Raw genomic sequence first — 24,482 nt, 5'->3', positions numbered from 1 at the left:
CAGTCCAATTTTTTCTACCACAATTTCTTGGAATCTAGTTCCTAGCACAAACTGGCACATAATATTTGCTCAATAAATATTAATTGAGTGGCTGATCTGCATTAGTGAATAGCAATCACCATCATTAAATAGCTGCTCCTCCTTCTTTCCATCTTTTAGTCATTTATTCATTTGAAACATTTATTAAGTGTCAATTATGTATCAGAACTATCTTGGGCACTGGACCAACGAAGATGATGCAGTTGCCTTGCTCCAGGAGCTCAGAGTCTATTGAAGAGTCCTGTAGACATCATGCAGTCAGCATTCCTGTTATTCATATCAAAGAGGTATAAACATTATGTAAGGCATTATCATACTTCAGTCTTCCAGTCACACTGCTCCAGACCAGTCTCCTTAAAAGAAGTGCTCTAATCATTTTATTCTTTGAATATCACAGAGTTGATCAGATCTAACATAGTCAATGTTACAATAACAAAGGGCATTGTTGGGAAGAGAAAGCTCAGTTGATATAAGTTTACTAGTTGATGTTACAGTGGCCAAGATCAGGAATGGGGAAAACAGCTGAGAAACAGGAATGGAGGGGCGCCTGAGTGGCTCAGTCAGTTAAGCATCTGCCTTTGGCTCTGGTCATGACCTCAGAGTTCTGGGATTGAGCCCTGCATCCGGCTTCCTGCACAGTGGAGAGCCTACTTCTCCCTTTTCCTCTGCTGCTCCCCCTACTTGTTCTCCATCTCTGTCTCTCTGTTGCTCTCTCTGTCAAATAAATAAATAAAATATTTTTAAAAAGAAGAAAGAAACAGGAATGGAGCAGTTACTAGAAGGATCCAATCACATTCTGCCAACAATATTTGTCTTGTATGAGGCTATTCTCCTTATCCTCTAGATAATTTTCTTCTGAATATAAAGTTATAATATACATTATAAAGTTATAATATACATTAATTTTAGACACTCTGAATAGTATGAAAAAATAAAAAGATAAATAATTATGATATTTTACTACCTAGGAGCAAACTCAACAAATATTTAGTATAGTCAGTGTTTTCTATGTTTCTTATATTTTTTACATAACTTACATTTTTTACATTTTGATGTTTCTTATATTTTTACATAACACAAGGTATACTGCACATACAATTCTGTAACTTGCTTTAAAAAATTAAGCTTTTTGGATGCCTGGGTGACACAGTTGGTTAAGCATCTGCTTTCGGCCCAGGTCATAATCTCTGGGATCTAGTCCTGCATCAGGCTCCCTGCCCAGCGGGAAGTCTGCTTCTCCCTCTGCCTCTTCCTTTGCTCTCTCACAAAAATAAAAAAATTTTTTAAAAATTAAGCTTTCTAACAAACACTGTTAAAATGATTCATAAAAATTTCAATGGCTACACATATGTGCCATTGGACAAAGTTTGATAATGTTACTATTCTCTTAGGTGTATGGTTTCACTATTTTTCCTAATTTTTCATTACTATAAATAAGTCTATGTCAACATCTTTTTTTTTTTTTTTTTTTTTTTTTTTTTTATGTCAACATCTTAATACACATAAAGCTTTAAAAATATCTTGGAATATTATCTTAATATAGATTCTTTGAATTATCTCTGTATATGAAGACAGGAAAAACTTAGTGCTGTTGCATATTGCCAAATTGCTTTCCAAAAAAGCCAGTTTGAAGTTGGAACAAAACATGTTTTATCAGTTAGAAGCAGTATTTGAGAGTGCTCTTTTGAAAATAGCATTGGGTATTCTCATTAAAAATAATTTTTGCTGATAGTTCTGTATTTCTTTTGAAGTTGACCAGAGTTAGCTAGATAGTCACCAATACTGGGTGCCCACCTTTCCCTTCCATTAATCTGTCAGAGGTAGGAGGCACAAGTCCAGCCAGGGACTTCCTTTCTCAGCCCACCCAGATGTTCACTATTGCTGATGGAATGTGAATAGAAGAGATGTCTGTCACGTCCAGGTCAGGTTTTCTCAAGAAGCATGTGTGCCTTCTCCATTTTTTCTTCCTCCTTTGCTAGCGGGATAAAGAGGGCTCTAAAGCCCCAGGGGATAAACAGAGTCACATTGTAGAAGAAACCTGTGTCTCACATTCACCACATGGAGGAAAACCACCCGATAGGGACAGCTGAATTGATTGGACTGCTTCATAAGCAAGAAATAAACTTCTATTATATTGACCCACTGAAATGTTGGCATTAATTTGTTATGGTAGTTAGCATTGTCCTCTCCAAATAGGTATCTACATAAGAGATTATCAGATATAGAAGTCACCAAGCTCTCCTTTTTGATTTTTTAACTGCAGAAGCCACATATATATCATAATGAACATTCATAATGTTTTACTTAAAAATTAAGAATAGAATCGATGTCTAACACCTATCACATTTTTGTCTGCCCATCTATCCAGCTGGCCAATCATTTAGCAAATAATTCATTGTGGGGTCACTTATGTGTGAGACACTGTGAATTGGTCTTCGTAAGTTTCTCAACATATCCACGTGATCCCAAGAATGATTTAGCCACTGTATACCACCCTACCTGGAATCAGTGGCAGTTCACCCCCAGTAGACTTACCAGGAGCTCTTTCCTCAGGAGGGAGGTGAGCTTTCATAAATATTCAGTTCATACACTTTTATACAGGTTACATTGGAGTTGGAGAGTGTGGCCGTTGTCCATGAGGGCAGTTTATGAGAAGAGAGTTCTATAGGAAGGAATGAACCTGTAATACCAGTAATACACTGGTTATCAGAGTGGTCCATGGAAGCTTTGAGACAAGAGAGCTAAGAAAACATCATAGAAGGTTAGCCAAGACTGAGCTGTGTGAAAAATGAGGTGAGAAGTAGGTCATTGCAGGTGTGCTACTGATGTAAGAGTAGATCTTCAAATACTGCTCAACAGGCAAGGTATAAGAAGCTTTCTTTGGTCCTCAACAAGGGAGAACCAGTAAATAAGTTTAGAACATTTTTTTTTTCTGTGATTTCTTTCTGGTTTTGAGTTTGTATCTTAATAAACTGAGGCCTGCTGTCTTAGTCTTTTTAGGTTGCTATAACAAAATTTTGCCCTTGGCCCCTTCTCCCTAACCACCTCTACCAATTTATGTCCTTCTCACGTGTCATCAACTCCAAAAATCTAAGTCCAAAGTCTCATCTAAATATCATCTAAATCAGATATTAGTGACATTCAAGATATGATTCATCCTGAGGCAACTTCCTCTCTAGCTTTGAACCTGTGAAATCAAACATATTATGTGCGTCCAAAATACAATTACAGGCCAGGAATAGGATAAACATTCACATTCCAAAAAAAGAGAAATAGGAAAGAAAGGGCTTGAGTTAGGTCTGAACTGCAACAAGGAAATTTGAGAATAAGGTTTGAGAATAAGTTTTGACTCAATATTCTGTCCATTAGGCCCTTTGGGGCAGAGGTCCTGCCTTCCAGAAACATTGGAGTGGGGATTCCACCTTTGCTGGGTGGAGTTTGGGTCCCCAAAGTTCTGGGTGATCCTGCCCCCTTGGGTTTGCCGGATACAGCTTATGTTGTGACTCCCATCAGTTGGCTCTCCTAATGGAAATTGCATAGCAGTGACTCTACTACTGGTCTGGGGTAATGGAGGTAGTATCATCTTCGTGGTTCTGCAGGGCATTGCCCTAGTTGGGGCTCTCTGTGGTGGCCCCACTCCCATTGGGGTACTCCGCATGGACTCTGAGGCTCTTGGAAGCATCCTTAGAAATCTAGGAGCAGGTAGCCATGCCCCCACAGCTTTGCTGGGTACAGCATATGCTTCACCAGGGCCTGCTAGAGCCCAGCCTGGGGTGGCAGAGGAATGGAATGTTGCAGTGGGGGGAAGCAGAGCCTATGATTTAAGATGGCCTCTCCTTTGGAATTGTTCTGCCCCCTTGCACTCTGGGCCTGTCCAGGAGGGGCAGCTCTGATGATCTCTATGCCTTTGAAGTCATTCTTCCATTGTTTTCGAAATTGGTCTTATACTCACAAAATAACAAAAGATAGCAGAAAAAAACAGATAACAGAGGAACAGAAAAATAAATGTTAGGTCTTTGACCCTGGGTCCCAAATGGGCTCCTAAAACACTTGCACATTCCTAAGTGATAAGATCACCAGAATTTGTTCTAATGAGATAATTCTAGGTGGGCCCCTGGATGTGAGCTGGTCACTAGAAGGACTAAGCTGTGACTAGAAGCTTAGAACTTTCAGCCCTACCCTCATCTTCCAAAGAGGAGGAGAGAGCTGGAAATGGACTTAATAACTGATCATGCCTAGTGTTAAAAGAACAGAAATTCAACTGAGTAAATTTGAAGCCCTAATTGAAGTGCTAATTGGCTTTATTAAGTGACTCATGAACCAGGGTAGAATCCTTTCTAGCAAGTAGAGGGAAACTCTGAGGAGTTGAGCAGAACAGGAAGGTTTTTATAGGAAGGAGGGTGGGGCAAGAAAGTTATTAAAAGAAAAGAAAGGGTTGTTCCAGGCAGGGCCATTTTCCCTTAGGGGTAAGGGCAGGGGGGTCTTATGCAGATTACTTTATCTTCCTTTGCTGAGGGTGGGAAGGGGATAGACAGGACCCGTGTAACAGATTACTTTGTTGGTGCTTATCAGAAAAATCCTGACTAACCAGTTAAGATTTAGGTTTCTGGGGGAGGTTGAAACTACAGGTAGATTAGGTACTGAGCTCTGGTTTGGCGACTTGGCCTAAGTGATGCCATTTTGGGTCTGTGATTTTTCTTTCTTTCTTTCTTTCTTTCTTTCTTTTTTTTTTTAAGATTTTATTTATTTATTTGACAGACAGCGATCACAAGTAGTCAGAGAGGCAGGCAGAGAGAGAGGAAGGGAAGCAGGCTCCCTGCCGAGCAGAGAGCCCAATGTGGGGCTCGATCCCAGGACCCTGGGATCCCGACCTGAGCCGAAGGCAGAGGCTTTAACCCACTGAGCCACCCAGGCGCCCTGTGATTTTTCTTTTTAACATTATGTAAGGAGAACTCCATAAAATTCTAATAGTAGGGGATTCTGAGAGCTTCCAGGTTGGTGAGCACTTACACACTGGGAGGGTGACACATCCCAGCTCCACAGGGACAGAAGCTTCTGTACTCAGGACCTTCCCAGACCTCAACCAATGCATCTTTTTATCTGACTGTTCATCTGTATCTTTTATCATACCCTTTAATAAACTGATAGTTGGTAAATAAGTGTTTCCCTGAGTTCTGTGAGATGTTCTGTCAGATTAATTGAACCTAAGGAGGGGATTGTGGAAATATCAGATTTATAGTTGGTTGCTTAGAAGCAAGGGTGACAATGGGGACTTTTGATTGGCATCTAAAGTGGGGTGGGAACAGTCTTGTGGGCATGAGTCTTTCATCTGTGCAATTGGGTGCTATTTCCAGGTAGTGTCAGAATTGAGTTAAATTGTAGGACACCCAGCTGGTGTCTGGAGAACTGTGTGGTAGAGGAAATCCCCCGTATACCTGGTGTCAGTGTTGTGAGTGTGATAGTAGTATTAGGAGTAAGGGAGACACAAAGGAAGGAAGACTAGGTGTTTTTCTATAGGGCTTGTGTTTAGATGGCTGACTCTTCTCCCCGTTGTCTTGAAGAATAGCTCCTGGCTTCTGTTGAGATAGCTGATCCATATTAATCTCCTTATCAAATTTGGCTGGACCTTATGTGTTTTTCCAATATAGATGGGCTGATAATTTTCTAAATCTTTAAGTTCTGCTTTGCTTTTAATTCATAATCTCTAAGTCATTTCTTGCTCACATTTTACAATGAAGCAGTTATGAGGAATCAGGCCATTCCTTCTATACTTTGTTTAGATAGTTCCTTAGCCAAATATCCAATTTTATCACTTGCAAGTTCTACTTTTTACAAAACACATGAGCACAATTCAGCCAAGTCCTTTGCCACTTTAAAACAAGGATGGCCTTTGCTGCACTATCTAATATGTTCCTCATTTCCATCTGTGATCTCAGCAGAATGGCTTTTCTTGTCCATATTTACCAACATTTTTTGCACGGTTATGTAGATATTCTCTTAGAAGACGGCGGCTTTCTTTATAGTTCTCTTCTTTTCTTTCTGGGCTCTTACCCAGAATCACTCTTAATGATCTGTTTGTGGCGGTATAGGCTTTTTCTAGCACGCACCTCAAAATTCTTCCAGCTTCTACCCATTACTCAGTTCCAAAGCTGCTTCCTCATTTTGTGTGTGTGTGTGTGTGTGTGTGTGTGTGTGTGTGTGTGTGTGTGAAGCAGCCTTCCACTCTTGTTGCCAATTTCCGTCTTAATCCATTTGGGCTGCTATAATAAAATACCACAGAGCGGATGGCTTATAAACAACATAAATTAATTTCTCATACTTCTGGAGGCTGGGAAGTCCAAAATCATTGATTGATTTGATGCTTGGTGAGAATCTGCTTCTTCACTGATAACCATCTCTCATAATAATCTCACATGGGAGAAGAGGCAAGGGAGCTTTCTTAGGCCTCTTTTATAAGGGTGCTCATTCCTAATCACCTTCCAAAGACCCCACCTGCTAATACCATCACGCTACATGGTAGGTTTTCAACATGTGAATTTTATAGGGACACCAACATTCAATCTATAGCATCTGCCAGATAAATTATTTCTGGATAAACAGAAAATTCTGTTCTTAATCAACTTTTGAGAAATTTGAGTCATGGACATAGGTGGTTTTCCTTTTTTAACACACCTATATTTTCTCAATGCTGCAATAATTCCTAAATTCCAGATCTTGCTTCTGGTAAACTAAGCCATAAAATTGATAAAAATGACTTAAGATGTTGTCTGCAAAAATAAAGAGGTAAACTCTGTTCCTTCTATTCTTAGGCTTTATTTTCTCTTTCTAAGGAAATATATATTTGTTATTGAGCTGTTTATTTCTAGGGCTCTTAGACTCAAAGCACATTGTCATGGCTATAGCTACAATGAAACTGCTTTTTTATATGCTTTTCTGCTTAGATCAGGGAAAATTTGTTGGATTAAATTAGCCACAGGAGGGCTCTATTGCAGTTTCTGGGGGGAAAAAATCTGCAGTTTTATCTTCCTGGCACATAATTGTATTTCTGCAGTTTTGGATGGGTCAGACCTATTTATAAAGGTGAAGAAACCAGGGTACATAGCCCAGGTACATTTAGAATGTTCATTAAAAAATTCCAGGGAAATTTCTGGAAAATGAGGGTATATTTCCGTGGAAAATAGCGTAAAAATGAGACTTGAAATGATAAGCTCTGATTTATTTATTTTATTTTCATCTTGGGCACCTAAACTTCACAGCAACAATTCATATTAAGGGTATGCAATTTATAGATATCTAATGCATGAAAAAATACTTGCAGTTATGCATTATCCACTATTTTTCTTATTGTCAACCCAACAGACTTTTATTATAATCCAGTCTGACAGGCCAGATGCTGCATGTCTCTATTTTCATCTATAACAGTGCTTCCTAACATGTGTCTACAGGATGATAATAGCTATTTCAAGAAGAAGAGTATGAGAAGTTCCAGGTGAAACAAAATTGAATGCAATTCCTTACTGCAGAACTTCCCAGCACCTCTGAATCACCTAGAGAGGCATTTCATGTATATTTGCTGCTTTTCTTTAGGGACTAAAACCAAGGATTCAAAGTTATTATATATTAAAAAAAAAAAAAAAGAAAGAAAGAAAGAAAGAAAAAGAAAAGAGAAAAGAAAAAAGTCATGAAAAGAGAACCCCAAATCTGAGGCCATACCTAGAGAAATGGTGAAACCCACATGGGAAATATAAAGTGTTCTATGCCTGATGTTTTTGAAATTTCCTCCTGTACCTCATTCACAGGAAAAGACACAGCAACCCCTCTAGGAGTTTCAATATAGGGCCAGACCCAGCAACAATCTGGACATTCCAAGTTTTGAAGTTATTTTTGTTTTTTTTTTGTTTTGTTTTTTAAAGATTTTATTTATTTATTTGACAGAGAGAGCAAGTGAGACAGCTCAAGCAGGGGGAGCAACAGAGGGAGCAGCATAGGGAGAGGGAGAAGCAGACTCCCCGCTGAGCAGAGAATCCAAAGTGGGGCTTGATCCCAGGACCCTGAGATCATGACCTGAGCCAAAGGCAGACACTTAACCAACTAAGCCACCTAAGTGTCCCCCGAGTTTTGAAGTTCTAACTCATTCTCCTGCAGCTGTTAATGGCTGCACTTTACCATTTCACTTGTTTCTTTTTATTTTGGGGAGGGAAAGTAGTACCTAAGGGGTCTAGTAAAAGCAAAATCTCAGTGATGTATTGGACTATGTTTGAGGATTGAAAGTACATGAGCAGAGATATTAGGTCTAAGGGGAGAAATGGTCATGGTCATGTAGGAGAGATGAAGGAGCAGCACAATGAATTGTTGTATTTTGAAGAAAATCACTAGATCTTGCAAGGATATCACTCTGTAAATCACCAAACATAACAATAGATAATATACTCTTAGAAAAAAATAAAAGGATGTTTTTGTGGCTAAATGGTGGTTTATATTACACTTCCTAAGAATTCATGGAAAATTATAATCCATTGTCTTTCTCTGAGCACGTAAGCCAATTTTTCTTAGTTTTGACGGATCTATCCTCTAGGTACCCCACAGTTTGGTTCCTAGTATGGTTTTACAGACCATTCTTTCCCTTCTCTTGCATGTCTCCCTGGTCACACTCTTACCCTCTGAACACACCGGAATTAAACCAAAGTGGCTGGCCCTACTGAAGACTTTTGATTGACTTTTTAAAATTATCCACGTTGTGGAAAAGAAGAGCAATGAGGAGGAGCTACCCAGATGCCTGAACAGAGGACTGTGCAAATAGAAACCCTCTTCCTACGGGGCGCCTGGGTGGCTTAGTCAGTTGAGCGTTGGACTCAGTTTTGGCTCAGATCATGATCTCAGCGTTGTGGGATCAAGCCCTGTGATGGGCTCTGTGCTTGGTGGGGAGTCTGCCTGGGTTTCTCTCCCTCCCTCTACCTTTGCTCTTCCCCCTGCTCTCTGTGTCTCTCTCGAAAAGAAAATAAAAAGAAATCTCCTCATATAGGAGTTGTCAGATCAAATCCTGCTGCCATAATAAAGGACAAGGTAAAATAAACACAGGCTTGAACTCAAGACAAACTTGGTTAGCACTAGGGGAGGTGGGAGAACACAAAGGGGACAAGTAGCTGCCAGACATGCTCTTCTGTTAGAGCTGCTTCTTATAGGCTACTCAGATTTGGAGGTAACTGAGTCCACTACTCCATCTAATACTTCTGTTGTCTTCCGGTATCTCCTACTGAGAGTATACCCTCCTGTCAGAATGGGATGTCATATTAACCCATACTTTGACCACCATTTACCTTTTGTAACTTTGTTCCCTTATCTATGTTATTCTCCACCTCCACCTCCCGTTTTGGAAAGTTCTCCTCAAGGTTCTGAAGTAGACGATGTTGGTTTGAATCCCTGATCTTCATTTCCCGGCTATGTGAACTTGGACAAATTACTTGAAATTACTAGGCTTTAGTTTTCTCATATGTAACTGCAGATAATAATAGTACCTATTTTGGGCGCCTGGGTGGCTCAGTGGGTTAAAGCCTCTGGCTTCGGCTCAGGTCGTGATCCCAGGGTCCTGGGATCAAGTCCCACATCGGGCTCTCTGCTCAGCCGCGAGCCTGCTTCCCTTCCTCTCTCTCTGCCTGCCTCTCTGCCTACCTGTGATCTCTGTCAAATTAAAATCTTTAAAAAATAAAAATAAAAATAATAGTACCTATTTTGTAAGGTTGTTGTAGGGTTTAATTAGCTTAGTGAGCTTATTATTATTATATAATATAATATATTATATTATAATATAATATATTATTATATATTATTATATGAACTTCGTTTCAAATTCACATTCCACTTCCTCCTAAAGTCTTCTCTGATAATCCATGTTGGAAAAGATAGTTTCCTTTGCTAATTTCCGGTGGCATTTACTGTTCTCATGACCATAGGGTCATGGTATACATGACGTTGTGGTCTATTTATTTGTGTACATGTTTTCTCATCTGAACTAGACAGAAAATTTCTGAATGGCAGGAAGTATGTCTTATGTAATATCTTTAGCACCATGCTCTGCAAATAGCAGACATCCCATGAGTTATAATTGAATCAAAAAGCCAAACAGATATCTTAATGAATTGGTTGAGTGAATCATGATTTAGGTGGTCAAAAACCAGTTTTGCAGCTCTTCATCCATCACTTGCATGGAAGGCATAAAAGTGTTGGAGGAGTTAAAAGGATCTTTAGAGAATTCAGCTCCTGGGGACCCAGAGACACCCAAGTAAGTGGGTGCTCAGGTGTGGTAGTGGGAGTCCAGAAAGGAGAGAGAAGCACAAGCCCTACTTTCCATGGCAGGCCTTAGCCAAGATGCAAGACCTTATCTTTTAATGAAGATTGAAATTTTAACTTATTGCACCAGCATGGACATATTCATCACTAAATTAAGAATAATTTTTAATGATTTAACATTGCTGGAACACCTTTGGTAATTTGAGAGTGACTATAAGAGTTTTTATCCAAATGTAAGGGGAAGAGCTCTCCCCAAAGTGTAGATTTGAATGATCAAGTGGGAAAACAAAGTTGTTTTCTGATTTCATACCAGGAGTCCCACTGCTAATGTAGTGGTTTCAAGGGGTGGACTTCATGTCAAGTGTGTTTTGTAGAACAGCAGCTAGAGGTAGAAGTGTTTGCAGGGAAGGGAATAAAAGCCATCAGAGGGAAGCAGAGGTCTTGAAAGGATGACCTGCTCCTTGCAGGAAGAGAGAGAAATGCTGCTGTGTGGCCATCGACTGAATTCCGTGCAATGGTCTTGATTGCTGCAGAGGATATGGGATAGTTACATAGATCTTTATCTTTTACTTTTCTCTCTCTATCCCACAGTGAGGGATAGGTCTTTCTCATCTCCTCCTGCAGCCACTACCCTGAGACATTGCCCAGTGCTCTCTTCTTGGGCCCTGCTGCACAAGCCAGGAGCAAGCACTCCAATTTACTAGAATCTCAGGAAAGTTTTGATTCTCCCAAATCTTGATTAGATTGTTTTTAAAAAGATGGTACTATTGGGATGTAATTCTCAGTTGCCATGGTATTCTGTGCAAACACAGGCTCTCTTATTCTGTGGGATGCTTTCAGAGAAGTCATCACATTCTGTCTGTCACAGGATGAATTGCTGTTAAAAGCAGTTTATTTACAGGTTACACCTCTAGCTGGCAAGCCCTTGAGATTTTATCATTTATATTAGCTGCACCTGAGATCCATTTGAGACCAGGGCTCACAAATTATCACATGTGAAATTGTAAACTCTCACTTAAGTGTTTATTGTGATGGGCTTGGGGAGGGAAAGATATGTTTTGGGGTACTAGGTAGGCAAAGATAGGAACTAGGTAAAGTTGTTTCCTTTAATGCCTAGGGATTTGAGTTCTGATTACAGAAACAAGGTTTGACTGGAGCATCACAATAACCAGTGGTTTAGTGGCCAAAGGTAGAAACTAAGTTGAGGTTATGTATTTTGTTATCCCTCCAACTTCCTTTTTATTTGTGCCTTATTGTTGCCTCTCTATCACCCCACTGCCTCCTGTTATTTCCCATTTAGAGCCTTGATGGAGTTTGTAATTTCTGGGTATTGGCCCCTGTTCCAGAATTTTCTGTCCTTCTATGGTAACTTAGCGATGCCAGAAGAGCAGCTAGGAAATAGCAGCTCAGGCTATTAATGTCAATGGCCAAATGCATGACACGTGGGGCTTGAGAGAACTGTTTTTGAATTGCAATGGGAGAAATAAACTTTGGAAAATAATAGTGTGGCATGGGTCTTAGCTTGAGCCAGCGCCTAAGGATTTTATTCTCACTGGGAATTTGGCTGGAGGAGAGGAGTGCTATCTGTAGTGAGGGAAAGTTAGGAATGCCAAGAACAGCTTGTTGTTCGTCAAGCAGTAGCATTTCAGAGCACAGATTCTACTGACAGAAGGCCTGGGGTCAGGTCCCAGTTCTAGCACTTAATGGCTGGTGACAATCTTAAACAAGGTGCTTGATCTCCCGTACTTCATTTGTAGAATGGGGATGTTAGTCGTAAGTGCCTCGCAGGAGTGTTTTGAGGTAAGCTGTGTAAACGACTTCAAGCAGTGCATGACACTTAAGTGCTTTGGAAGTGCCAGCTAATATTATTCTGTTTCTTCCGCCCTCTTCAGTAGACACCTCTCTGAGCCAGGTGAGGAGAGGGGCTGCAGGAGGGACTCTGTGAGACCCAGGGACACTGGCAGCGCTGTGCTTATTCCCACTTCCAAAAGTGAACCTCAGGGAGGGAAGAAGAAATCTCTGCCTTGAGGAACATAACATGATTTTTGGTGCAGTGACAGCCCTAGGCTTTAGAACCCCCAGGATTTCCTCTCTCTGGGAATGTCATCGTCAGGAGCCAGTACAGCTTTCACAGAGGGACCAGCATCGATGCTGCTGCTGGTAAAGGCAGCCTGGGCTGGTGAGGGCTGCCATTTTTGTGCACACAGAAGCCATGCTGTAGGGCTCTCAGAGATACTTAAGGGAACTTTCCAGGCAGCTGAAGTCCTGGATTATTAAGGTAGGAATACAAAGCAGTTTAACCTGAACTATAACTAGATGTGACCCATCAGTATGCAAAAGCTGGCAAAGTCTTGGAAAACTCAGATTACACTCTAAAAGAAATGAAATTCACTTACGCTCAGCAAGTGTCTCTTGGAGACTTCTTCCTTTCTTGCTATCGTACTCTTTTTTTTTTTTAAAGTGATTAAAACTTGTCTCCTTTCTGTTTTAGATTTATTTATTTATTTTAAAGAGAGAGTGCAAGCAAAGGGAGGGGAATAGGGAGAGAGAGAATCTCAAGGAGACTCTCCACTGACTGGGGAGCCCAATATGGGGCTTAGTCTCATGACCTATGTGATCATGACTTGAGCCAAAATCAAGAATCAAATGCTCAACCAACTGAGCCACCCAGGCACCCCCTCCCCCCACTTTAATGGTTCATGTGAAATGTCATATGAAAATAGCATTTTTTTTTCTATCAGATGTGATCTCTTGCTATCTTATCTTTACCTAATTCCCAGACCACAGGGTTGTTCTCTAACTGTCTGGGTTTTAAACATTATTGGTTCCATCTATGGGAACCAGAAACCAAGCTAAGAGGGTATTTACTTACTGCCTTCACTCAGGTTTAGGATTCTTTCTTGTGGATGCTCCCTCAAATCTACCATCCTTACCCTCCATATTTAATATTACTCAATTAATAAAGTCATTGAAAATGCTGACACAAATATTGTTAGCGAAGCCAAGATAACATAGGAGCAATGATTGATGCCTCTGTGCTTGCTGATGATGTAGTTTCACCAGATTTCATCTCAATGCTGGGTAAACATGAAGATGGTCTAAGCATGAACATTTGTGTGCTTCTGTCATGTGTTCCTTGTTGAATGAATGATCTGGCTGTTGGTGGTTGAGGATTGATCTCCACCTTTGCTATCCCAGTCAGGGAAGATCTGTGATCCGTATCTTAGAATTTAGCACTTAATTGCTCTCTAAACAATTGCTTATAGTCTAGTGTTGTCTTTTACAGATAGATGATAATTTCTTGAAGGCAATGGTCCTTTTACACATCATAGTTATTTTTGCGGTATTTAGCAGAGTCTAGAACATAATAAAGGCTTAATAAATATTTAATTGCTTCTGTAAAAAAAATAGTGCAGTGAAGAAAAAGTACAGCGAAGCAAACATTTTCTTCTTTCAGTTCACACTGCATTTATAGTATTCTTGCTCCTATTTCCACTGTAAGAAGGGATTCGTTCTCTCTACTTCTCTTACAGAATTCTCCACACCCTCCTTTGGTGTGTGCTGATACGGACTTTTTACACACTAGGGAGTACAATGCCTTCATGTCAATAACACTGAAACAAGGAGTGAGGATTTATAGGAAAGTTCATTGTAAGAAAGAAATCTTTTCATTGTTAAACTTGGCTCTGTTGTGAATCCGCAGTGATGGTGGAAATACACAGAATGCAATGGCAGTCCACTGGTCTGAATAACATCACACTAATGCATAAAATGAACATGTGGTAGAACAGAATGCAGAAATGAGATACAAGCCTTTACAGATGGATCCTTATTAATTTATACGATAAGTGTATCTCATTTTGTCCTCATTTTATTGGAGCAAACTTTTGCTAACCATGCAAACATTAGACATTTACTTCTGTAATTTCCCTTGTGTATTTTTACATACATTACATTTTGAAAATGCAATTGAGAATTGGATTTTTGCTCACAATAGCTCTCTTTTTACTGCTTTGACACAGAAATTATTGTTAATAGACTTCTCTATGAGGATTATGTCTTTCTTTCCAAATGTTGAACACAATGATAAATTAAATGCGCAGGCGATGCAATTCCTTAAACACAAAAGCTATTCAGCCTCCTCCTTCTTGACTCCCCTTCAAGAGCTCCTTCTCAATCCTTTTCCTTCTTTTTTCTTTGGACTTTTGCCACTTCTGCATAGGAGATCTAGGCTTAAAGGGCAGGAATATCTCTTATCTCAACTCCCATCAAGAGGTGTGTATTAGTTTGTTTGGGCTGCCACAACAAAATGCCACAGATTGAGTGGCTTAAACAACAGAAATGTATTTTCTCACAGTTCTGGAGGCTGAAAGGCCAAGATCAGGTGTCCACAGGGTTAGTTTTTCCTGAGGCCTCCCTCCTTGGCTTGCACTTGGCTGCCTTTGCACTAATTCCTTACATGGTTGTCCTTCTGCCTGTGTTTTCTGTGTCCTGATCTTCTCTTTTCACAAGGACACTAGTTATTTTGGATCAGGGCCAACCATAATGACCTCACTTTAACTGAATCACTGCTTTAAATAAGGCACAAACTCCAAATACAGTCACATTCTGAGGTACAGGGGCTTCAACATTTAAATTTTTCGGGGACACATTCAGCCCATAACAAGGTGTTATTTGAAAATGTTGATTCTGTCTAATCTTATTCTATTTAGAATAAAGATGCATAAGCTCCATGCATTATTTTTAAATATTAGAATTAGATGCCATCTTTCAAATATATAGAAATGATTTCTTTCTTTTCCCTTAAATGATTAAACTAGTAGTTTAATCATTTAAACTAGTAGTTTAAAGTGCTACCATTCCTAATAGCACTTTAGAAATTTTGGGGAAGTTTTGGTTGTCACAATGATTGGAGGGTGCCACTATGTAAGGCAGAGTATCCAATTATTTTTGTGGCAGCTACATACCAAACTACATTTAAAAAAATTACAACTTGCCTTCTTTTGTTTATATTTTACAATTGTAAAATAAATTACAATGATATTTTATAATTTGTTACAATTAAGACGTTATATATATATTTTTTAGTTTGTAGGTAAGTGACCTATGCATTTTATATCAGAATCATAATGGTGGCATAACAAAATATTTGTTTTAAAAAAGAGGTGTTGAGCTGGTTGGGGTTGAGACTCTGCACTCGTTGTTAAATTTCTTAAGGGCAGGGATATCTCTTATTCATTTTTTTCCCCAAACTCTAAACCACCTACGGTACATAGGAGGTATTCAATATATAGTTGTTAATAACTAAGTGAATGCTTACTCAGATATTCTTTTATTTTTACCACTGTGGAAATATTGACAAAGGAGACATTTTAATAGTTGTGTATCACAATTCATATGTTTTCACTGATTTCTGCATCCTTTCGTTAATTTACTATTCATTAATAAATGAGAATAGAAGTCACATGAAATTGACTGGTCATAGAGGTGTAGGAGGTGAGACAGAAAATTTCATGTCTTGGTGGCCAGAGGAAGAGAGAATTTCAGGAGGGAGGGTAGTATCTCAAGACTAAATCCCTTGTTTTTGTAGAAATTAATTTATAGACTGAGAATTGCCTTGGTTTGTAATTAAATGAGCTTGATTCTGAATGCTTCCCTAAATGGAACTTCCTGTAATTCCAATCCTTCAAATTCTCTGAAGTAAAGAAAGATGAAAGATGATTAGGAGTTAGGCTTAAGAATCTCCCATTCCTCCCTCAACAAACAAATAAATAAAAATACCAGTTTGGTAATTCCAATGTTGCAGTAATCCCAGTTCCATGAGAAGCCAGCTCTGAATTCAGCAGGTAGAAAATTGATCAGGGAGTATTCTCAAGCTGTACTTGAGAAGGAAAGATAGCAGGACTGTGCCAAGGAAGAAGTTGAACTATAATGGAATCTTGGTGAAGGTCTCAGTTGACCCCATGGGGAGCACTGAAACCAAAGCCTTCTTGAGTTTTTCTAAATTTCAGGGGTAGGGGTTGGACTTTTATATGCCACGTTGACCAGTCCCTGGGTACAGGCCTTTGCAGGAAGAGAGCATGACCTTGATTGAGCTGGCTTTTCTTAGCTGAGAATGATCTGTAGAGAGGGACTCAAAGGAGAGCCCTGAGCCACCAGGCACTCCCAGCAGCTGAGGGGAGGGGAGTTGCAGTACTGAAGGGGCATTAATTAGGCAGGCTCCTCACAGTGTCCATTTCACCTCAGATCTGCTTTCCTGGGATTCTGCTTAAAACCAGCAAGTGCACAAGAGATTCAAGCTTACAATGTTCAATGTTATAAGTAAAAGAGGGTTTTGATATGGTTAGTTTCTCTGGTTTCTGAAATCTTTCTGTCTTCTAACTTTGAGGATTTATAGTCTTGGTTTGTTCTTTCTTTTTCTTTCTTTCTTCTTCTTTTTTTCTTTTCTTGAAGACCAGTGTGAAGAATGAGACAAATGTACCCAAATCCCAAAAAGGTTGACTTAATACCTCATCTAAAGCAGATGGAAGAATATTTCTTTCCTATCCTAATAAACATAATTTTTCTCTTTTATATAATTGAGGTGATAAAGATTTCTGCTTCACTGTGGGACCTGTCAGAACAGTAAAACAATTTTGCTTAAACACTTTTCCTCCCATCTGCCTTTGAAATGAATTACCAAACTAAGCCACCAAAACTCATGCTCAACTCTTTGTTCTCTTCATATTTTCTTTCCTGTTTCAACTGGAAATTTTTTTTTCTTCCCACTTCTTGTCAGCTACTTCTACGCGAAATTCTCAAATAATGTCCTGAGATGATCTCCCACATTCAAATACGTTTTCTTCAGCTGAAAGATTTAGGCTACTTATTCGAACTAATTCTAGCTCTCAGATAATTTAAAAGGCTGGCATTTGTTTTCCTGACTAGAAGCTTTCTGCTTTTGGGCCAGAAAAATCTATTTTGATTTCAATACCAGCAGCTGAAAAATTTGTGATACAATGGGGCTAAAATAAGCAGGAAATTCGAAGTAATATTTCTCATGGTTTCGTTTGGCATAGAGGGTCTTTTATCATATGCTGACACTAAGCGTTTCCATCTTTACAGAAAAACTTACGAATTCTCTTTTTTTCACTTCCCTTACTCTGTAGACCAGAATGTTCAGATTATGTTACATTAAAAGTAATGCTAGGGGGCACCTGGGTGGCTCAGTGGGTTAAGGCCTCTGTCTTCAGCTCAGGTCATGATCCCAGGGTCTTGGGATCAAGCCCTGCACCGGAATCTCTGCTTAGTGGGGAGCCTGCTTCCTCCTCTCTCTGCCTGCTTCTCCACCTACTTGTGATCTCTGTCTGTCAAATGAATAAATAAATCTTAAAAAAAAAAAAAGTAATGCTAAAAAAAGGCATGTCCCATTTGTGTCCTGCTGAGGGCTTAAGCCTTTTCACGAACATCCAGGGTGTTAAACAGAAATGTCTTCATTGGTTGGTTGTCTCTTACTAGTCAAACCTTAGGCTTTGATTTTTCCATGTTGGTTCTCTTAGTGGGACTTTGGAAGACAGACAACCTTTGGGTTGTAAGATGACACAAAATAGGTCCCCATAGAGAGGAGGCGGTGGAAGCTGCAGGCAGGTATTCTTCTGTTTGGCTGTCTGGCTCTTCAATTCAGCATAATTTGTGAGATGCATCCAGATTTTTGCATAGAGGTATAGATCATTCACTGTCTTTTTCGTGTGGGGGGTCATCTTTAAACCTTCCTTTCCCCCAACTCTTACTCTTATTTCATCACTAAATCCTGTTTGTGCAATCTTCCAATATATTCCTAAAATCTTGCTCCCTCCTGCTATCTCCTCAGATGCCACCCAGACTCCAGCCAGCAGTACTTGCTTGACAGCTGCACTTGTATTTTGAGGAGTATCCTCACTTTCACCCTTGCTTTCCTCTAATCCTGTATATACATGCAGCCAGAGGAACCCCCAGCCCCCAAATAAATAAAGCAGATTGTAGTGTGTTAGTCACGAACTTGAAACATTTCATGGATTCGCAGTGCATAGCCCAGTGAGGATACTGCTCAAAACCCACTTGTAGTCTGCAGTCCCTCCTGCGTGACTGGCTTCTGCCTAACACTGCCCCTCTACTCTCTCCTGCTGCTTTTTCTAGTCCCGTTCGTTATGTGATTTCCAGTTCCTCGAGAGTCAGGCACCTTCCTGTTCTTGAGTTTGGCATATGCTTTTTTTTTTTTTTAAATGTATGTTATTTTTTCTACTTGAGATAGTTTCCCACACTCCCTTAATCTGGCAAATTCCTACTCAGTCATCTCTCAGAGAACCGCCTTCCCTGATGTACCTGCTTCCATTAAGTCTCCCTGTTATTTTCAGACAGTGACTGCTGCCTTTGACATATTACAGTGTGATTGCTTAATGCTTCTCTTCCTATTAGGCTGTGGGCATTACGGGAGCATGTCTGTTCTGTTTCCTGTGGTGTCTGTTAGTGCACAGTGCCTGGTACATAATGACAGCTCCCAGCTATTTTTGGAATGAACAGCTGGTTAATATGAAGTTTTAGGGACTATGACAAAGTTTACCAGAAAACGTATTCAGGGGGACTTCTCATTTACACTTTTTGATCTGAAACTTTTCAACTGAAAATAGGTAAATTTGGTATCAGGATTTCTGAGCACCTTGCAGCTCAACCAGTCAGCATGTGCACTGAGCCAGAGTTCCAGTTTGAAATTTTAAAGCTGACTACATCCACATAAATCACATCCAAAGGCAACAACATCCATCCCAACCCCCGTTTGTGCTCTCCTCCTCCTCTACTGTAGCAGATAGACAATACATAATTTATTAAGTGAATGTGTAGTGAATAAAATGACAGGTAAGAAGTTGACTAAACTCTGGATTGCCAATGGCTTTTTAGGCCACAAGAGGGAGCTGTTTAAATTCTTGTTAAACAATTAGAAGAAGAAATTTGGCAATCATGAGGTTGGCCAGATGGACACCTATTTATATGATATTGACTCTGGAATTCCAGTTAGTTTTAAGCTACAAAAATTTCAATTCTTTTCATCTGCAATGTAATTTGCATTTTAAATAGTGTTGTTAAAGGCAGAGAATTGTTTTTGCTTTTAAAATCTAATTTTAAGTTTAATTTAACTAGTGTGAAAAAGCAGCAGTATTCAGCTAAGTGACAAAGAAATGAACATAACTTTCAAAATTAATCTTATTTTCTAAATACTTAATAAACAGCCTTAGGAAGGAAATACCTTCGTCTTTTAAAAAAAGAAAATCACAGTTTCTTTTGGTAATTAGTCTAGAGAATTTAAATGTGTAAATATCTATGCAAATCAGATTTTTAAAAGAAATGTACAAATTGTGGCTTGAGAACTTATTTCTTAACAATGAAAATCTAATTATAGACATGTTTATATATCATGGATTTAGCTATACAGTAGCTACACCTGCTAATACTCCTGGTCACCCTGAGAATGCAGTGAACTGTCAAGGGGGCATGACCCGTGAGCAGAAGTAGCTTCTAGTAAGAAGCTAGTGAGAGGGCTAGTGAGAGGTGTATCATTTAGTGTCAAAAATGACTATAGTATTAACAGTACTAGTGACATTCATTGGGTGTTTAATGTAGGTTGCCAGGCACCGTGGTAAGCCCTTTATATAGGCTAGCTCATTAATTCCTCACAACCCTGTAGCAGCCATTATTACTGTTTTTATTTTAGAGATGAGAAGACTTGAGGCTTAGAGAGAAAGTGACATATAAGATCGCAAAGCTATTGAGTGGGGGAGGGGGCAGGGCATGATCTGAATCCCTTTCCAGGGTTAGTTTCCCTAAGTGAATGCTACTCAGTTGGCAAATTTGACTGTGGGTCAAATCATTGGTCCTCTGGGTAAAATACTTCTCTCTCTATAATGAGTTAAACCTGTACATCATTATCCTTACCTCGAACACCAGGATTCTGCTAAGATTCTCTTCCTCCTCTGAAATATTTTGTCCTAAGAGGCGAGAGGGAAGCTTTTATAGTTGTATAAAGAGCAGCTATACTTGGGATGATTGTCAGTAAATGGGAAATGTGATAAAGATGCTGGTTTTCTGCTGATTCACCCATGTGATGTCAAGCCGTGTAGAAATACCAACAGTCTTAAACCTGAATCATTAAGAACACAGACCATGTAATGCCAAAAGAGAAGATATCAAAAGTGTTCTAAGCAGATGACTATAAAAAAAAAATCCTATGTTTTACTGTAGGGATCTAGAGCCTAAGTGTGTCTTAAGTAAATAATAAAACATGTACTATCAGTAGAAATCTAAATATCATCTTCCTGGCTCAAGGTGAGGCTATGACCCATAAATTACAGGAAGAATAGGAAGGTCTGAATCCTCTTGCTAATGATTGTCTATTGTCTCTCTGCATTTTCTCTTTACTTCTACCCTCAACCCTATTTGTGACCCTGCTTGTAAACCTAAGGGCTCTTTAAACACTTAGAAAACATGCTGATTTTTCTTGTAAGAGTATTTGTGAAAAAATGGAATTACTGAATATAAAAATAAATGACTCATTCTTGTCCTTTAATTTTTTGTAATGTATTCTTAGGTCTCTAATTAAATTTTTCTTACGAACCAGGCATAGAATTTGAATGAGTTCTTAAGAAGGACTGAACACCGCAGTGTCTTACTTTATATTTTTTGTTGTCAATGTAGGTTCAAGCCTGCTTCCTTTTTAATTTCAATGGTTGACCAAAGCTGGTACCAGGACTGAGACTGGGACATAATTTAAACCTTAGAAACACGTGTTCAGTATGGTAGTAGATATGAGAAAGTTCTCTGGTAATAAGCTGAGGTTCACATCTTAGGCATCCCTTCCCACAGGGTTACCAGTTTAATACAGGCTATTGAATTAAATTTGAAATTTTGATAAACAATCAATATTTTTTTTAGTGTATGTCCCAAACACTACACAGAAGATAGCTTTATTTAAAATTATTCATTATTTACCTGGAATCCATATTTAACTGGGTGTTTTACAATTTTATTTGCTAAATCTGGCAGTTCTACTTTTCCTCTCCCTGGCTCACTGGTCAGTGAAATGTGGTGGTTCAGAGTACAGAACCTGGAACCAGACTGCTGGGATGACTTGCTAGCTGTGTGATCATCAACAAATTACTTAGCTTCTCTGTGCTTAGCTTTTCTTACCTGTAAACTGCATATAAGAATAGAACCCCCCTCACCTCAGTTCTGTCTTCAAGACTAAATGAATTAATGCATTAAAAATACTTAATAAATAAGCTACTATTATTATTATCATTATCATTATTACTTTTAGTGATGTTTCTTATCTCTAAAATCAGGGATAATAATAATTCCTCCTAGTATTGTGGTAGTTACTATGAGAACTAAACTAGATAATATATTGAAAACACTTGGCACAGACCACAACTTCCTTTACCAAAATAGTTAAACTTCTCTCTTTTTAAAAATTAACATATAATGTATTATTTTTTTCAGGGGTACAGGTCTATGAATCACTGGTCTTACACAATTCACAGCACTCACCATAGCACATACCCTCCCCAAAGTCCATAACCCAGCCACCCCATCTCTCCCACCCTTCTCCCCTCCAGCAACCCTCAGTTTGTTTCCTGAGATTAAGAGTCTCTTAGGGTTGTCTCCCTCCCCAGTCCCATATTGTTTCATTTTTTTCCCTCCCTTCCCCCACGACTCCCTGCCCTGCCTCTCAAATTCCTCATATCAGAAAGAGCATATGATAATTGTCTTTCTCTGATCAACTTATTTTGCTTAGCATAACACCTCTAGTTCTATCCATGTTGTTGCAAATGGCAAGATTTCAGGGTTTTTGTTGGCTGCATAGTATTCCATTGTATATATGTACCATATCTTCTTTATCTATTCATCTGTTGATGGATGTCTAGGTTCTTTCCATAGTTTGGCTATTGTGGACATTGCTGCTATAAACATTTGGGTGCACCTTTGGATCACTACATTTGTATCTTTAGGGTAAATACACAATAGTGCGATTGGTGGGTCATATGGTAGTTCTATTTTCAACTTTTTGAGGAACCTCCAGACTATTTTCTAGAGTGGCTGCACCAGCTTGCATTCCCACCAGCTACGTAGGAGGGTTCCCCTTTCTCCGTATCCTTGCCAACATCTGTTGTTTCCTGACTTGTTAATTTTAGCCATTCTAACTGATGTGAGGTGGTATTTTACTGTGGGTTTGATTTGTATTTCCCTGCTGCTGAGTGATGTTGACCACTTTTTTATGTGTCTGTTGGTCGTCTGGATGTCTTCTTTGCAGAAATGTCTGTTCTTGTTTTCTGCCCATTTCTTGGTTGGATTATTTGTTCTTTGGGTGTTGAGTTTCATAAATTCTTTATAGATTTTGGATACTAGCCCTTTATCTGATATGTTGTTTGCAAATGTCATCTCCCATTCTGTCAGTTGTCTTTTGGTTTTGTTGACTGTTTCCTTTGCTGTGCAAAAGCTTTTGATCCTGATGCAGTCCCCCAAGAGTTCATTTTTGCCCTTGCTTCCCTTGCCTTTGGCAGTGTTTCTAGGAAGAAGTTGCCGTGGCTGAGGTCAAAGTGATTGCTGCCTGTGTTCTCCTTAAGGATTTGGATGGATTCCTGTCTCACATTGAGGTCTTTCATCCGTTTTGAGTCTCTTTTTGTGTGTGATGTAAGGAAATGATCCTGTTTCATTCTTCTGCATGTGGCTGTCCAATTTTCCCAGCACTAATTATTGAAGAGATTGTCTTTTTTCCATTGGACATTCTTTCCTGCTTTGTTGAAGATTAGTTGATCATACAGTTGAGGGTCAATTTCTGGGCTCTCTATTCTGTTCCATTGATCTATGTGTCTGTTTTTCTGCCAGTACCATACTGTCTTGATGATGACAGCTTTGTAATAGAGCTTGAAGTTTGGAATTGTGAAGCCACCAACTTTGGCTTTCTTTCCTCTGGCTATTCGGGATCTTTTCTGGTTCCATATAAATTTTAGGATTATTGTTCCATTTCTTTGAAAAAAAATTGATGGTATTTTGATAGGGACTGCATTAAATGTGTAGTGTGCTTTGGATAGCATAGATATTTTAACAATATTTATTCTTTCAATCCATGAGCATGGGATGTTTTTCCATTTCTTTGTGTCTTCCTTAATTTCTTTCATGAGTACTTTATAGTTTTCTGAGTACAGATCCTTTACCTCCTTGGTTAGGTTTATTCTTAGGTATCTTGTGGTTTTGGGTGCAGTTGTAAATGGGATCAACTCCTTAACTGCTCTTATGTCTTGTTGGTGTATACAAATGCAACTGATTTTCTGTGCATTGATTTTATATGCTGACACTTTACTGAATTGGTGTATGAGTTCTAGCAGTTTTGGAGTATAGTCTTTTGGGTTTTCCATATAAAGTATCATATCATCTGCAAAGAGTGGGAGTTTGACTTCTTCTTTGCCGATTCAGATGCATTTTATTTCTTTTTGTTACCTGATTGCTGAGGCTAGGGCTTCTAATACTATGTTGAATAGCATTGGTGATAGTGGACATCCCTACCATGTTCCTGACCTTAGGGGAAAAGCTCTCAGTTTTTCCCCATTGAGAATAATATTCGCTGTGGGTTTTTCATACATAGTTTTGGTGATTTTGAGGTGTGTAGCCTCTATCACTACACTTTGAAGAGTTTTCATCAAGAAAGGGTGCTGTACTTTGTCAAATGCTTTCTCAGCATCTATTGAGAGTATCATATGGTTCTGGTTCTTTCTTTTATTAAGGTACTGTATCACATTGATTGATTTGTGGATGTTGAACCAACCTTGCAGCCCAGGAATAAATCCCACTTGGTCGTGGTGAATAATCTTTTTAATGTACTGTTGGATCCTATTGGCTAGTATTTTGGTGAGAATTTTTGCATCTGTGTTCATCAAGGATATTGGTCTGTAATTCTCCTTTTTGATGGGGTCTTTGTCTGGTTTTGGGATCAAGGTGATGCTGGCCTCATAAAATGAGTTTGGAATTTTTCCTTCCATTTCTATTTTTTGGAACAGTTTCAGGAGAATAGGTATTAATTCTTCTTTAAATATTTGGTAGAATTCCCCTGGGAAGCCATCTGGCCCTGGGGCCTTTGTTTGTTTGGAGAT

The 24,482-nt window shown here is 39.1% G+C and overlaps 1 pseudogene across 1 annotated transcript in view; it reads left to right on the top strand.

Annotated features, from left to right (window-relative positions):
* The first annotated feature begins 233 nt into the window (after positions 1-233).
* The window catches only part of LOC308338279 (tubulin alpha-1D chain-like), a 72,060-nt pseudogene continuing 47,811 nt past the window's right edge, over positions 234-24,482 (top strand). The window contains exon 1 of the transcript in view: positions 234-326. The product of the transcript in view is annotated as a tubulin alpha-1D chain-like (transcript). The remainder of the gene's footprint in view (positions 327-24,482) is intronic.

Source organism: Martes martes (assembly GCF_963455335.1).
Source record: "Martes martes genome assembly, chromosome: 2".
NCBI lineage: Eukaryota > Metazoa > Chordata > Mammalia > Carnivora > Mustelidae > Martes > Martes martes.
This window is presented reverse-complemented; position numbering and strand designations above follow the sequence as displayed.